This window comes from Tasmannia lanceolata, unplaced genomic scaffold, assembly GCF_043159265.1.
Source record: "Tasmannia lanceolata isolate RefF3 unplaced genomic scaffold, GAP_Taslan_0.1 ptg000013l, whole genome shotgun sequence".
Taxonomy (NCBI): Eukaryota; Viridiplantae; Streptophyta; class Magnoliopsida; order Canellales; family Winteraceae; genus Tasmannia; species Tasmannia lanceolata.
Window position 1 is genome coordinate 18,120,506 of NW_027518690.1, and position 15,872 is coordinate 18,136,377.

A 15,872-nucleotide genomic window follows, 5' to 3' on the forward strand; every position below is an offset into this window, starting at 1 on the left:
CTAGACCACGTCACGGATGTAATGGTAATTTCTTTTGATATGTTTGGTCTTCCCATGACTCTTGTCATGTTTTGTAATCTTTATAGCAGCCTCATTATCACAATATAAAATGATAGGTTGTCCTTCAAATCTAGAGAGAGGTATCTCTTGAAGAAAACTCATTAGCCATTCAGCTTCCATGCCAGCTAAGCCAAGTGCGCAATATTCTGCTTCTATAGAGCTGTGGGAGATGCATGTTTTCTTTTTACTACACCATGAGATGGCAGCCCCGCCATATAAGAAGATCCAACCACTAGTGGAGGAACTATCATCCACATTACCACCCCAATCAGCATCTGAATAACCTTCTAATAGAAGTGATGACTTACCAAAAGTCAGCCCAAGATCTTTGGTTCCTTTGAGGTATCTCAAGATCTTAATCACAGCCTTCCAATGTTCCATTCCAGGGTTACTTGAGAATTGACTTACCAAGCAAACAACATAGGCGATGTCCGACCTAGTACAAGTCATAAGATACATGACACTACCAACATCATTGGAGTAAGGAATATTCTTCATGGCGAGCCTTTCATCTTCAAGTGAGGGAGACATGTCCTTAGAGAGTTAAAGACCATGTTCCAATGGAACTTTAGAAGGAGATTTGTCTTCAATTTGAACCCTCTTAAGAATCTTTTCCACAAAGTGTTCTTGGGACAGCTTGATAGTTTTATTTTTCCTATCCCGTATGATTTGTATTCCCAATAAAAAGTTAGCTTCGCCAAGATCCTTTATTTCAAAGGTTCCTTTCAACCAATCTTTGACTTTAGCTAGTAGCATAGTGCATCCACTAACCAAGAGAAGGTCATCAACATAAAGTGATAGTATAAGTGTTCTACCCCCGCTAATCAAGAAGTATATGCATTGGTCAGACCCAATAGCTTGAAAACCAAAGCTTCTTAATTTTTTATTAAACTTTATAAACCACATCCGAGGTGCTTGTTTCAGCCCATAAAGAGATTTTTGAAGTTTGCACACAAGTTTTTCTTTTCCTTTTTTAATGAAGCCTTCTGGTTGCTTCATATAAATCTCTTCATCAAGATCACCATTAAGAAAGGCACATTTGATGTCCATTTGATGAAGTTCGAGGTCAAGGTTTGCTGTAATAGAAACTAGTATGTGAATCGACTTAATCTTTGCCACAGGAGCAAATGTTTTGAAGTAGTCAATCCCCTCTTTTTGGTTGAATCCCTTTACAACCAATCTTGCCTTAAAACATTCAACGGTTCCATCTGCCTTTAGTTTCTTTTTAAGGATCTATTTTGAATCCAAAGGTTTTATACCTTGCGGTAAATCAACCAAAGTTCAAGTGTTGTTATGAAGTATAGATTTGTGGACCCCGATCCGAGAGAGGCGGGGGACGAGCCCCCACAAACAGGTCTCTCTGGATCATCAACGTTGTAGACACCCCATTTTGACCGAACCCTAATTAGGCGAGTTTAATCAAAACCCAATCAATTAGGTAAACTAAAGTCCCAAATCTTACCTTACGGTAGTTTAGGATCCTAGGAAGGTCTTTTTAAAATTTCGTTTAAATCCGTCGCAGTTTGCCTAGCGAACGAGCGTAACAAGTAGCGTAGTGTAAATATAGTGTAGGAAGAAGAGGTGGCATGGTAGAAGAAAAACACAGGTGATTTGCTGCAGGAGGGTGTCCCTGGGTAACCAGAGAGGCACGGATTTATTTTTTTATCTCATTAAAATTTTTACTCAGGGGCCACCCTTTCCAGCAAAGCAATGTAGAAAAATACATCAGAGGGGCTGTCCTGAGCACATTTGGAGGTTGAAAAATTATCGAAAAAAAGTCTATAAATAGAGACCTTGGGTTTCATTTGCAAGATTCTAATTTTTCGAGAGATTTTTTTAGAGAGAGAAAGTCTGAGTTTAGAGAGAGAGAGAGAGAGAGATCTCAACGAAACCCTACCCTTTTTTCCTTTTTTTTTTAATTCTCCGATCATCTTCGCAGGCTGAATTCCGGCTAGATTCCAGCTCATCTACTCTCATATATTTGCTGTTATTCGGTTACATCTTCTTACTACACTATTTGGAAATCTCAAACCCTAACTTTCACTTGAACCATAGATCTGAGTTTAGAAAGCTGTAATGAAAGCCTTAAATCTTGTATCTAGGGTTCCTAGCCCTAGTTTCGACCTTAGAAACCTCAGATCTGTTAAAAGAAACCATAGATCCAGTCTATCGCTCATCATTTTTATCTTTGTTAGAAGATCTTTGATTCTTTCTCATCAATAACGTTTTAAGACAAGCGCGTTGCAATTGCTTTGGGAACGAATCTAATTTAGAAGAATTAGAATCAGAAGAAGTTGAAGTTGATTCAAGTGACGGATCTCGTTTGAGCAGGTAAATTGAAAGCTTGAAGCTATAGAAAAGGTATTTTTCTTATTATTTTTTATGATACCTGATGAGAAATTGCTTTTTGTATTTAGATTTCTTCTATGTAAATGAGTTTCTTTAGATCAGTGAGATATTTAAAATCATTAATTGGATTTTTTTATTTTTTATTTTTGCTTGGTCTAATTTATGATTTGTTTACAAAATGAAAATTTGAAGAGCTCGTGAGCAGATGTTTATTCTGATTGTAGATTCGGTCTACTAATTTGAGTTGTTGTTTTGTATTGATCAATTGAATTATATGGAAATTATTTTTTGATAAAGTTTAGCTTGTGTCATGCTAAATTTTTAGAGTCAAAATTATGTTCTTATATAGACACTGATCAGATAGTTATCAGTAACCCTTGTGTGAACATGCATAATTTTTTTTTTTAGTTTTCAAAATCACATAGAGTAATTTCATTTATTAGCTGATAGGTGAGAATATTTGTTGAGATTCCAAGCCACTATCATTATTTTCTTATTTGTTGCAAGTTGAGAATGTTGGAGTCACTGTGATTATAATTTTTTATTAAAAAAAAAAAGAACAGTAACTCGTGTGATACCTGAATTTTTATAAATCCGTTACCTGAATGTTAAATGCTATTGTTGGTCATATTGTCGTACACTTGATATGTTCTGTGTTCTTCTGCTTTGTTATAGCTCCAAAATGGGTATTTAAAGAGAAGACCTGTTTAAATTGATTCTAACGTGGGATTGAACTAAATACAAATCATTTTGTAGCTCAGTGTTGGAATTTTTTTCAAGGTCTATGATCTTTGAAAAGAGTAAAATGTGTAATTGACGCCTTAAAAATTAGTTTACCTTTTCATTGAAATTGAATTACTTTTTATTTCTAGAACTACTTTGTGTAATGACAGTTTTGTGTTAACTCTCTTATAAAGAGTAGCCTTTGTAATGAATGGTCCTTACTAAACATAACAAGTTGATAATGCTCATGTTTATAGGTCCCTTTCTTATTCTGAACCTACTGTGTTTAGTTCACAATAGTACAGTAGCTTGCATAAGTCAATTATAATTATCCGTCTAGGTTTGATAATAAAGGAGGCTAGAAGCTACTCATACTTGCGCTATTATGTTTTGATGGTATCATGTTATTATTATTATTATTTTTCTTAAAGGTTGTTTGCCAAAACAGATTTTTATACTCAAGAATTTCCTGTTATATAATATGCATGCAATTCATTGGAGTTGACTAGCCAACTTGATGAGGTGAAGTCAAAGATTATGATTGAATGAGTTAAACTTTATCCAGTGTTTAGCCAAGACATTTATAGGAAGTGAATTATTACCTTGATGGAAGGGCATTTAGGTAAGATGGAATCCCTGTTTGAAATCATGCAACAACATACCTCCTTTATCTGCTATAACGTTTGCCTTTTATTTATTTTGTTATGATAGTGCTTTGGATTACCTTTGGTGCTTGGAAATTTTCTTCCAATGAGGCCAAATGACATTTCCTTTGGAAATAGATGGTAGCATGAATTTTTTTAGTTTAATTTACATAAAGAAGTAATACACCAGTTTTCTGTTGACTTTTTTGGAGAGTATCCTTGACTACATTTTTGTACTACAGGTTGATGGTTCTCTTGTTAATTCGAATATAGTAGTAATTGCATATCTTTATTGCTGATTTCTTTCAGAATGCAGTGGATTTCTGATATTTGGTTTCAATATTTTGGAATTTTGAACGCTTTTTGAAAGTAATGGGTACTAGATTATTTGATTACATGATTTTACTCGTCATATTGAAAACAACTTTTGGGGTATATGTTTGTCCAAAACTTGATTTTATAGCCTCATTGCAAAACGGGAAAATGAATATACTTGTATGTATTAGAATAAAGTATGAAAATTTATGCTCTGAATGCTTTGAGCTAAGGACACAAGAAGTAGCATAGAATCTGTTTTTTTATTATTATTTAGAAGACTAAAATAGAATGCTTGTAAGATATTGTCAGCTTAAAGTCTATCTATATAATTTTTGTTGAGAGGAATTACTGATTACGTTGGTATCATTTCAATTCCTCCCGTTCTTTTTATGTGTCTGAATGATATAGAGAAAGGGAGATCATTTTGTGTTTGGGTTTACAATGGATATATCTGTTGACTTAGCGATTCATGTTGATGCTCTTGAACTCTTTTCCGTCATGATTTTTTGTTCTTTGATGCGTGTATTCCTTAGCATATCTCTTGTTGGATTTTGGATTGCGCTTTGCTTATTTTTTGGTTGATCATATATTTCAAAACCCAGAGTTACATATTGATTTGTCTCTTAATGTATGTCTGTGTATACAAGATATAGATAAACCTGTTCAATTTTGGACCACCGTGCATGTTTCATTTTAGATCTGTTCTGGAATGTTGTTATTGATCTCATTTGGGATTGGAGTTGAATCAAATATGTATAACTAATAAAGGGAGACAATACTTATATCTACATCTTGATTTCCCTTTATGTTCAGTATATCATGGTGTATTTTGATTACTGTCGAAATCAGTTTCGTTCAGTTTGGTTAATGATATTTCAGCTTTGTCAATCGTATGAAGTGCAAATCATTCCAGCAGATAGATTTGTACATTAACATTAACTCTCATGGTTTTATATGCAAAATTGTTTTATTACAAAAGGGCAATGAAAGAGTTATCTAGAGCCTTTATTTAGGAGACCATTGTGGTCTCATTAGCGAGTTACATTAAGGGGCATACTTGGCCTCATTTATATGACCTTTTCCAACTTGTAACCCCTCTTTAGTGTTGTTTGGTTTAGAGCTTTCTCCTTAGAGACTAGCTTAGTCTTGTTCGAGTTTGGCTTGTTTGGGATCTTATCATTTCTCTTTTACTTGAGATTTTGGTTACTTGTTTATGGTTTGGTTCAAGTATCTTTGACACTAGTTTGCTTGTTCGGGGTTTTCCCGTAGCTTTAGGATTTTGCGCTGGTTTGTTGCTTTGTGTGTTCCCTTTGAGGTCTTTGACCAAAAGGGTGAAAACGTTTTAAAAATCTAAAAAATACTTGAACACTTTAAAATTCAAAACAAAAACATTTGAAATATCTTAAAATTCAAAAACATATGAAAACTTTAAAAAAATTATATCAAAAGCTTTAAATCATTTGGAGTGTTAAGCTTTTTTTAGTGGTAATTAGGAGAGTTCGTTTTCGAACTACGTTGGCTTGATCCCTTTCCACGGGGTACGTAGTGCAGCTTGGGATCCACATCCCAGGTCCAGCCAAACCTTTAAAAATAAACATTTCAAACCTTCAAAAAATATAAAATTTCTTCAAAACCTTTTCAAAAAGATCTTCCCCTAGAGTTAGGAGTATGTCCTAGATATTTGGGGTGTTTTAGAGTTAGGAGGCTGTCCTGATTTGTATTGATATGGTGTGTCCTGTCGTGTGAGTGTTTCTAGAGTTATGAGGCCTCGAGTTGATCGGTTAGACATTTAGTCGAACCGATGGCTAGACTAGGAAGCATATAGTCAGCCCATGGTTTTCTTTAGGATGCACAACCTAGTTACACATAGGATGTAGGGCCCACCTGCATTAGCTTAAGGCTAATCAACTTGCATTAGTTAAGGCATATAGAGAGTCCTAAAAATTACAATTCACTTGAATTTAAGCAATCGTACAAAAAGCTTTAAAAATCAGTCGAGTCTAGTGGATCGAGTCTAGGATAGCGGTTCTAGATGGTTAAGCATCGTAGTTTAGAATAGGTAATCGAACTATGTTGATTCTGATTCTTCCCGGGGCCGGGATAAGTAGAGCAGCCAGGGTGGATGGCCATTCTGGTCCGAGTCAAGTATTGCATTAGAGTTTTAGGATTTGTCGTGTCGAATCGTGTATAGAATTAAATTGTGTTGTGTGTTTTGCTGTGTTTTCTTACTTTCATGCGCATACCTTATATCTTTAGCTGTAGCATGCATGTGTTTGTTCATCAGAACTTAGACACCAATTGGGCATGTCACTCATAACCTAGCTGTGCTTAGGTGACACATCTTTTATTTTTATCTTGTATGTGCTTATTATTTTATCCCCGAGTCATGCATGATTAGGTAGACGTCCACTTGGGGATATTTGTTCTCAATTGACATGATTTTGCCCAAAACTCTTTGGATTTAATAATAAATGGCATAAGAGAGCAAGTGCTTGCACTCGGACGAATTGGGGGTGCTCTTCGGACCTTCTCCATTCGTAATCAGGCACGAACCCATACATATTTCTGGTTATCCATTGCACAGAGGACTTGATTTTGGGGTTCCATGGCCTATCCATGGATGGCGAGTCTGAATTATTTTAGGTATGTCCTGGTTTGGGGATTCATCCTTGGATCAAGAGGTATCTAGTTTGTATCGCCACTCGTACTATGCTATGAGGGTGGCACCGTTTCGAGAGTTCCTTGGCAGAGCTCTCTTTCATGTGGAGATCCTAGATGATGTAGGGACTCGTTTCCTCACCTCTCTCTCAGGATTGGGATCCACAGGCTAGCGACTCTGCTGGAGATTTCTTGAAACATTGCCTAACTCTATATAAATGCCATTTTAATTAATTTTGAAGAGATTTGAGCCAAAATCAAGTTAAATGGGAACTCTATCGTTATAATCTAGGGGCACCAAATAGGTGCATAAATAAAACAAAGGCTCACACACTCACTTTCATTCATGCATATATTATCTGTTTTGTGGTTACTTTCTGCTATGGTTTGCTGTGGATATACTATCAGATGACCTATTTGAGATACTTTGAGTAGGAGCCGTGAGGGCTATACCCGCCTTCTAGTGCCACCGCACCAGTAGTATACTTAGCACTTGGACACTTCGTGTGTAAAAAGGATATAGTTCGTACACTGGACTCTATGTCATAGTGTACAAGTAACTATGCACCCGGCCAGGTGGACCTCGCAGTGGTACCCCTTCTATATATTGCATTGTCCTCTTGTTTGCATATAGTGACGAACATGTGTTACTTACACTTGTGGAGCTTAGAATTAGGGGCCTTATCCTATTTATAGATTAGGGTAGCTCACTTTATGTGGCTACAGACGCTGTCCTAGTACACTCATCAGTTTGTCAAGAGTCAAAATTTCTTTGACTCTGCTAAATTAGACTAGGGATGGTGCCCGTGGTTAGGTGTATATATGTATATATACCTATATTTATTGATTATTAGATTAGGGCCTACTTATTTAGTGAGGTTCCATATTTAATCCAATCAATTATATCAATCGATTTTTCAGATTTAGACCTATCATGTGGCTTTTTCCTTGTCGCCCTTGTGGCTATAGTCTATTTTTTGATTCATTCATGGTAAATTCGATCCTTTTAGACTCGGGCCTACTCATCTTGTGAGGCTTCATTGTCTAAATCTATCCTTGATATCAGTTCATCTTTTAGATTTGGACCTGGTCAGTGGATTCTATTTTGACACTATTATGGCCATGGTCTACATCTTGTCTCATTATTGATAAATTCAATCTTGGTATTTCTTGATTCTTAGACCAGGATCTACTTCTTAGTAGGAACTTCTTGTCTAAGTTGATCAAATATATCCATCCATCGTGCAAATTTTAGATTTGGTCCTTGACCCTACTTTGTCATTCTTATGGCCATGATCTATTATCCAGTGACCATCCATTTGATCCATGTTTATCATTTATCTCTTTACCCTTGGATAATATCGAGATCATTGATGGAAAAGTTTGATCCTGCTTGTATCCTACCTGTATCCTTTGAGTATATGATTTATTGTCAATACCTTTCCTTTTGTAATTCAATATTTAGAGTTGACCTTATTCTCATCTTATTTACCTTCCTTGATTATCAGGTGATTTATCATGTCTAATGAAGTGTTGAAAGAGTGGATTTCTGATCGTAGAGGTGGTCGCCTTAGCTTCTCTGGTCATGACTTTTCCCATTTCTACAGTCTTGCTACCCATAAGATTGATTGGAACCTCCTTAAGGCAGCCGCCACCTTTTGGCAACCTGATGTCCATGAGTTTCGATTCGGCATGCAAGAGGTCTGCCCCATTTTTGACGAATGGTGTTATTTGATGGACCGCGATCGCTCTGGCCCCTTGGTCAAAATTGATACCAAGTTAGGTTATAATCATGTCTTTGAGCAACTTATTTCTCCTCAAGTTGTTCCAGTTAAATCCATCTTAGGGGAGAAGGGTGTGTCCATTAAGCAATTGGCCAAATTTTTTGCTTAGCCCAGTAAGCTAACCAAAGAATTCCAAACCAGCCGTAGTCATGCCTTGGTTTTATGTGTCTACTCCAAATGGTTACTTTCCCAAGATATCCATTATGCTTCCCCTAAACTTTTGGACTTTGTATATCAAATTTCTCAAGGGAGTAATCCAATCCCCACCATGCTTGCAGAAACCCTAAATGGATTGGATGACATTGTCGATGGAGTTCGTACCACTTTTGCTGGATTCCCAGTCCTTCTGTACATTTGGCTCTGTTTGAAACTCCAAATTTATGTACCTTTGCAAAACAAAGACTTTACCTTGTCCAATTTGACCAATGGGAACACAAAACTTTTTCTTATACTAAGGCTGAATGGATTGAGTGGTTAGTTTCCCGTCAAGCTGACCAAATTGCTTGGTGGTTCCCTGTTTATCATCAGTTTGTAACCCAGACCCGAGCTAATAGAATTGTTCAATTTCTTGGTCTGGAGAAAACCTCATTCTATATCCCAGACCGTATCTTCCGTCAGTTCGGAGGACTGACTTCAAACTGAATGTTCGCATGGGGATTTTCGAACTGAGTTTTATCTCCCAGTACCTGATCGTCCTCTTGTACAATTCAATCGTCATATTGCCGAAGAAATCTGTAGAGATTGGGATCATAAAGTAATGCTATCATCGTGGAGCTTGCGAGGCAAGACTTATTGTGGAGTATCCGAAGGGTATTATCAGTGGTTATTGGAGAGCATCGAAAATCGTAAGCCTAAGAGAGCTAGGCTGGAGGAAAAAGATGATTAAGAATCTTCTTCTATCTTGTCCTAAGCATCTTATTGTTCAGAATTTCACTATTTCGACCATGCTATCCTTTCTTTTACCAGTTTATCTTTGTAATCAGATCAAGTTTTATCAATGAAAGTGTGTTTGTTTTCTCTTATCTTTATTTGCTCAAAATGTCTTATCTCATTCATCATTCATTTAATCTAATATGTTCATTTCCATTCAGGATTCTGAAAGAGAGCAACCATCGCTCCATCAAAAGATAACCAGTCCAAACCTACCTGGTCTAGACCTTCCTCTGTCTCTAGACTTGCCCGTCATTTTGACTCACTTATAGCATCCAGAGAATCTTTATCTCCTACACTTGAGTTACCTAACTCATCTGAGTCTGACCTAATGGCTGATTTAACTGATCCTATGGTGGTCATACAAGAAATGTTGAGAAACATGTCTCGAGATATATCGGGGTTGAAAGAAGAAATGGCCGTGCTAAAATCCCAGAATACTGACGAGACCTCTACTTCTAGAGCGCCTGTCATACAACCTACTCCTGCTGCATTTCCTAACCTCAATAGACCTCATATTCCTCCTGTGGAGATTGACCTTGACGAGGATCATTATGCCGAAGAATATTGTGCTCCACAGACGAATAAGGAGAAGGAGTTATTCAATATGTGTCAGAAGATGGCTTGGGACATTGAAAGCATGAAGTTCCAAGGGCCCAAGAAGTTTGATATTTCTGAATATTTTGAGACTCCTAGTGTTACTTTACCGCCAAAGTTCAAGGCACCAGATTATGACAGGTATGATGGAACTGGGTGCCCGAGAAACCATGTCAGATGGTTCATAACCCTCTCTCAGCAGCACGGGTTGAGTCGTGAACAAATGACTCAGCTATTTCCTATGTCTCTCATAGGGATAGCTAAAAAGTGGTTTATGAGATTGAAGCCAGAAGAAACCAGAACTTTGGACGATATATCGAACCTGTTTGTTGAACAGTTTTCGATGGAGGAGGGGATAGAGATAACAAAGAGAGACCTGAAGCAGTTAAAGCAAGGTCCCTAAGAAACTTTCACGTTGTTTATCAGGCGCTGGAGGCGCAAATCTGCACAGTTAAGTCAGAGGATGCCAGAAGAAGATCAAATTAAGTTGGTGATCAAAAGTCTGTCCCCACAGTACTTCCATTTCATAGCACCACGGCACTATCCAACTTTTGATCATTTGATAAAAACTAGCACCCAGACAGAGGACGATATAGCTAAGGGCCTTTGAGCAAAGACATTGTCTGATGTGCGAGAAGGCAAGAGGCCTATGGCCCCACCTAAAGAGGTCCATGCAATGAATTATTTTAAGCCGGCTTTTAGACCAGAGGTCAAGGCTGTTGCTGAGGTGGCCAGACCAGTAAGGAAAAATGTTTTTAGGCAATTCGATCCACTCCCTTACCCTTTACCCATGATATTGAAAAAGCTGGTAAGGGACAAAAAGATAAAACTTCCAGAATTGAAACTTGTGCCAAATCCATTACCACCATACTGGAGGCTAGATCAACATTGTGAGTATCACAGGAATTCAGGTCATTTGACTGAAAACTGCCTCGCCTTGAAGCATGCAATTCAAAACATGATTGATAAGGATGAGCTCGCAGTTAAAGGGCCAAATATTACTCAGAATCCTCTTCTGAACCATCGAGCTATCCCTCCTCCTGCAACCAATGCCATCTTTCTGAATGAGCCCGTCCTTGATCCCTCTACTCTTATATGTGCTATCATGTTGGATAACACATATGTTTTGGAGTTTGACGAGGAAGAACTTGAGAATGTGAAAGGGAAACATCCCTATGTATTGTCATTCAGTGACATCGAGATTGCGGAGTCCTCTTCATCTTGATCGTATCTTCCTCATTATGATGACATGGGGAAAGGAAGGAAGACCGCATACGTTTTAGGGATGGATGACTTTGAACAAGAAGATGTCAAAATTCCTTACGTTTTAAGTATGGATGATGATGAATTATTGTTACAGGATGATCAGTGTGACGAGATGCGTCACATGACCAGAGGAGGGCGAGTCTTTAAACCTCCTGAGTTGAGCGCTGACAATCCGGCTGAGATTGCAAGGGCTGCTGATGGCCAGAGGCAGACTGAGTTGAGCGCTGACAATCCGGCTGAGATTGCAAGGGCTGCTGATGGCCAGAGGCAGAATCGGCTTGTGGTGAATGAAGAAGATGATAATCTTCTGAAACAATTGAAGAAGACTCAAGCGAACATCTCTGTTTGGGGTCTCTTAATGTCGTCTTCAAAGCACCGGAAAGTGGTGTTGAAAGAGCTAAACTCTGCTCAGGTGTCTGTTGAGATAACTCCCGATGAGCTTGTCGGCATAGTTTCCATGTCTAAAGCAGTGAAAACTCTATCATTTACAGACAGCGATTTGCCTCCAGAAGGGAGAGATCATGCGAAGCCCTCAGAATAACTGTTATTTGCAACAAGAAGAAGGTGCCTGAAGTCCTTGTCGATAATGGGTCTGCACTGAACGTATGCCCATTAAGCATAGCAACTACCTTGGGTTTTGGAGCTGAGAGCTTTATTCCTTCAGATCAGGGTATCTTGGCCTATGATGGGACTAGGCGTGATGTGATAGGGACCTTAATAACTGAAGTGCAAATAGGTGGAGAGGAATTTGATATTGAGTTTCAAGTTCTTGACATTAAGGCCTCCTTTCTGTTGTTGATTGGCCGCCCATGGTTACATAAGGTTGGAGCTGTTCCATCAACGTTACATCAGAAATTGAAGTTCATCTCGAAAAACAGGGTGATAACTGTTAAAGGAGATCCTAACCTAGAAGTGGGACAGATCTCTCAAGAGCTCTTTGTTGATAACTTCAAGGATGTTAGTCTGACTGGATTTTCCTTTGAGGTAACAACTATAACTTTGGCAGAAGCAGTGAATGAAGAAATCTTTTTCTTAAGCAGTACCAATTCGAACGTAGTCAGGATGATACGTCTACAGGGTTATATCCCAAGGGCAGGACTTGGTAGAAACCATCAGGGTTTAACTGAATGGCCGTTTGTTCATACCTTCAATGGTCTGTTTGGGCTTGGATATAAGCCAACTAAGGCAGAGGTTAAAGAGATGAAGCGATACATGTTGAAATGGGCAGAGTGTCACCGTAGAGGTTTGGACTTGCCGATGGGACCATTTGATCTAACAATGAATGGGCGTTTTCGTAAGGAAGGAGCAGATATTCGTTTCTGTGGCTTTACAGAAACCTGGATAGACGAGTCGACTGAGCAGAGACTTCCTGGGTTGGAGATTTTCTTTGATTGTGATTTAGATGATGAGCCGATAAGCTTACAGACCGCTGAAATAGACTGGGCAGATGCAATGGGGCCGGATAGGGGTGGTTATTCGGTTATAACCGAACCGAAATAACCGAAACCGAACCGATTAAAAATTCGGTTATTCGGTTATAAACGAATAAACCGAATAACCGAATAGTGGGAGAAAAAGAGGGAACAAAGCAAAATCTTTGTTTCGATTGGAGGGCTAGGATGATCCAATCGAAATGATTTTTTGAGCATAACCTAATTAAGTTGTGATCAATCAAATGGACGGTTTCAATCATCCTTTGGAGTGCCCATATCACATTTTTTTTGAAAAATAATGGTTTTTATCATTAATTTGGTTATTTCGGTTAACCGAATTTTTTTTGGAGATAACCGAATAACCGAATTGCCAAAAAAAACCAAAACCAAACCGAAATGGAAAAAAACCGAACTGAACCGACCGAACCAATTCGGTTCGGTTCGGTTATTCGGTTTTAACTGAATAATGAACACCCCTAGGGTTGGATGCACTGAGCTCCCTTTTTCATGAGTGGTCACAGACTGTGGCCGTGATCAGCAAGAGCCCGCTTGTACTGAATCCCACTCATCTTATCAACATCGCTGAGGGACCTTTGAGTAACAGGACCTCTCAGGTCTTACCTCAGGTTACTTTTCAGTCCTGTCATGCTCCTTCAAAAGAGTCAATTGTTCATAGATATATGTCATTCTCTGAGTCTAATTCAAAGTCTTTCATTTCTAATGATTCTTTTAATGCAGGTACCGTAGAGGTTAAGTTTATTTCTAAAGTTTGTGATGAGTCCATTTCTCCTAGTGAGGTCAAGTTGGAGGCTGTTTCTGCTGATGGGCCTGACGTTTCTTCTTTGCATCTGTTTGAGTCAGTTGGCACTAAGGTCAACTTGTCAATCGAGTCTGTAAATACATTTCATGAGTCCACTGTAAAGCCTGATGTGGACCATTCATCATTGGATGTATTCAATTCTACTTTCAATGAAATAAAGGGGTTTTCTTCTGTGTATATTCCTGTTTCTGTTTCATCTACTGAATCTGCTTTAAAATCTGATAATAATAATGATAATCAAGACTCCCCCTTTGATGAGGATGCCGACGAAACTTCCCCCGAAATCAAACATATGATTCAACAGGAGGAGAGTCGCCGAGCAAAACCACTCGAAGAGGAAATTAAAATCGTGAATATTGGTGATGAAACCTTAATTCAAGAAATAAGGATTGGCAAAACTTTATCTCTTGAGGAGCGCAAGGAATTAATTACTCTACTTAAAGAGTTCAAGGAGGATTTTGCTTGGTCTTATGATGACATGCCGGGATTGAGTGAGGATATTGTTCAGCACAAATTACCCTTAATCCCTAGCATTAATCCAAAGAACCAAAAGCTCTAAAAACTCAAAACTGAATGGGAGTTGAAAGTTTATGAAGAAGTCAAGAAGCTTCTAGAGGTGAAATTCATCCAAGTGGTCGAATACCCTGAATGGCTCGCTAATGTAGTACCGGTGCCTAAGAAGGACGGGAAGGTTCGAATGTGCGTTGATTTTCGGGACCTGAACAAGGCAAGTCCAAAAGACGATTTCCCATTGCCGAACATTGATCTCTTGGTGGATAATACTGCTGGACATGCTCTGTTATCCTTTATGGATGAATTCTTTGGGTATAATCAGATTAAGATGGCGCCCGAGGACATGATGAAAACAACGTTCATTACTCAGTGGGGTACTTACTGCTACAGAGTGATGCCGTTTGGTTTGAAAAATGCTGGTGCTACTTATCAGAGGGATGCAACTACCCTTCTTCATGATATGATTCACAAAGAAGTCGAAGTCTATGTAGATGACATGATCGTTAAAGCAAAGACTAGACCAGATCATACAGTTACCTTGAGAAAATTATTTGCGAGAATCAGGAAATATCAGCTTCGCCTGAATCCAAACAAGTGTGTATTCGGAGTTACATCAGGGAAACTCCTTGGATTTATGGTCAGTGAAAGAGGAATTGAGGTTGATCCTCAAAAGATCAAGGCAATCCAGAAAATGGAACCGCCTAAGACAGAAAAGCAAATCAGAGATTTTCTTGGGAAAGTTCAATACTTGAGAAGGTTCATATCTCATTTAATCATGACATGTGAACCAATTTTCAAGCTTTTAAAGAAGAATTCCTCGAAGAAATGGAATGAGGAGTGTCAGGAAGCTTTTGAAAAAGTTAAACAGTGTTTATCTTTGCCTCCTGTTTTATCTCCCGTTATTTCAGACAAACCATTGTTGTTGTACTTGTCTGTCATAGACACAGCAATGGGTTGTATGCTTGCTCAGCAAGATGCAGGGTCTAAAAGGGAGAAGCCAATCTATTACATCACTAAGAAGATGCTAGAATATGAGTTAAAGTACACTGTTTTGGAAAAGACTTGTCTAGCATTAGTTTGGGCTACCCAAAGGCTTAGGCATTATCTGTTATCGAACAAGGTTCTTTTACTTTCACGAAAGGATCCGTTGAAGTACTTGTTTGAGAAGCCCGCCCTTACTGGAAGAACCGCGAGATGGTTGTTACTGTTATCTAAGTTTGACATCACTTATGTCACTCAGAAGTCCATCAAAGGACGGGTTATAGCTGAACAACTATTGATTCTCCTACAGAGGAGAATGCTTTTCTGAAAACTGAGTTTCCTGATGAAGAGATCATGGATATTGAAGAAGAAACTCCGAGTACCAAGTGGTCGATGTATTTTGACGGAGCAGTCAATAACCAGGATCAAGGACTAGGTGCAGTTTTGATATCTCCAAATAAAGAGTATATCCCTATATCCATCAAGCTGCAGTTTGAGTGCACGAATAACATGGCAGAATATGAAGCTTGTATAGCAGGACTTGATGCAGCTTTAGCTCTTCAAATTCAAGACATAGATGTGTTTGGGGACTCAATGGGCAATGGAAAACTCGAGAGGATAAATTGATCTCTTATAATACATATTTGGAATCTCTGGTTAAAAAAATTTAAGAATATCACTTTTAGTCACTTGTCAAGAACCAGGAACCATTTTGCTGATGCTTTGGCTACTTTGGCTTCGATGCTTGACATCTCTGCAACTATGGAGGTCCAGCCGCTAGTTGTCAGATTACAGT

General features: G+C 38.4%; 1 pseudogene; it reads right to left on the bottom strand.

The window, feature by feature from the left end:
- Positions 1-591, bottom strand: LOC143891043 (secreted RxLR effector protein 161 pseudogene; annotated as a pseudogene).
- Between the last annotated feature and the right edge of the window lie 15,281 nt (positions 592-15,872).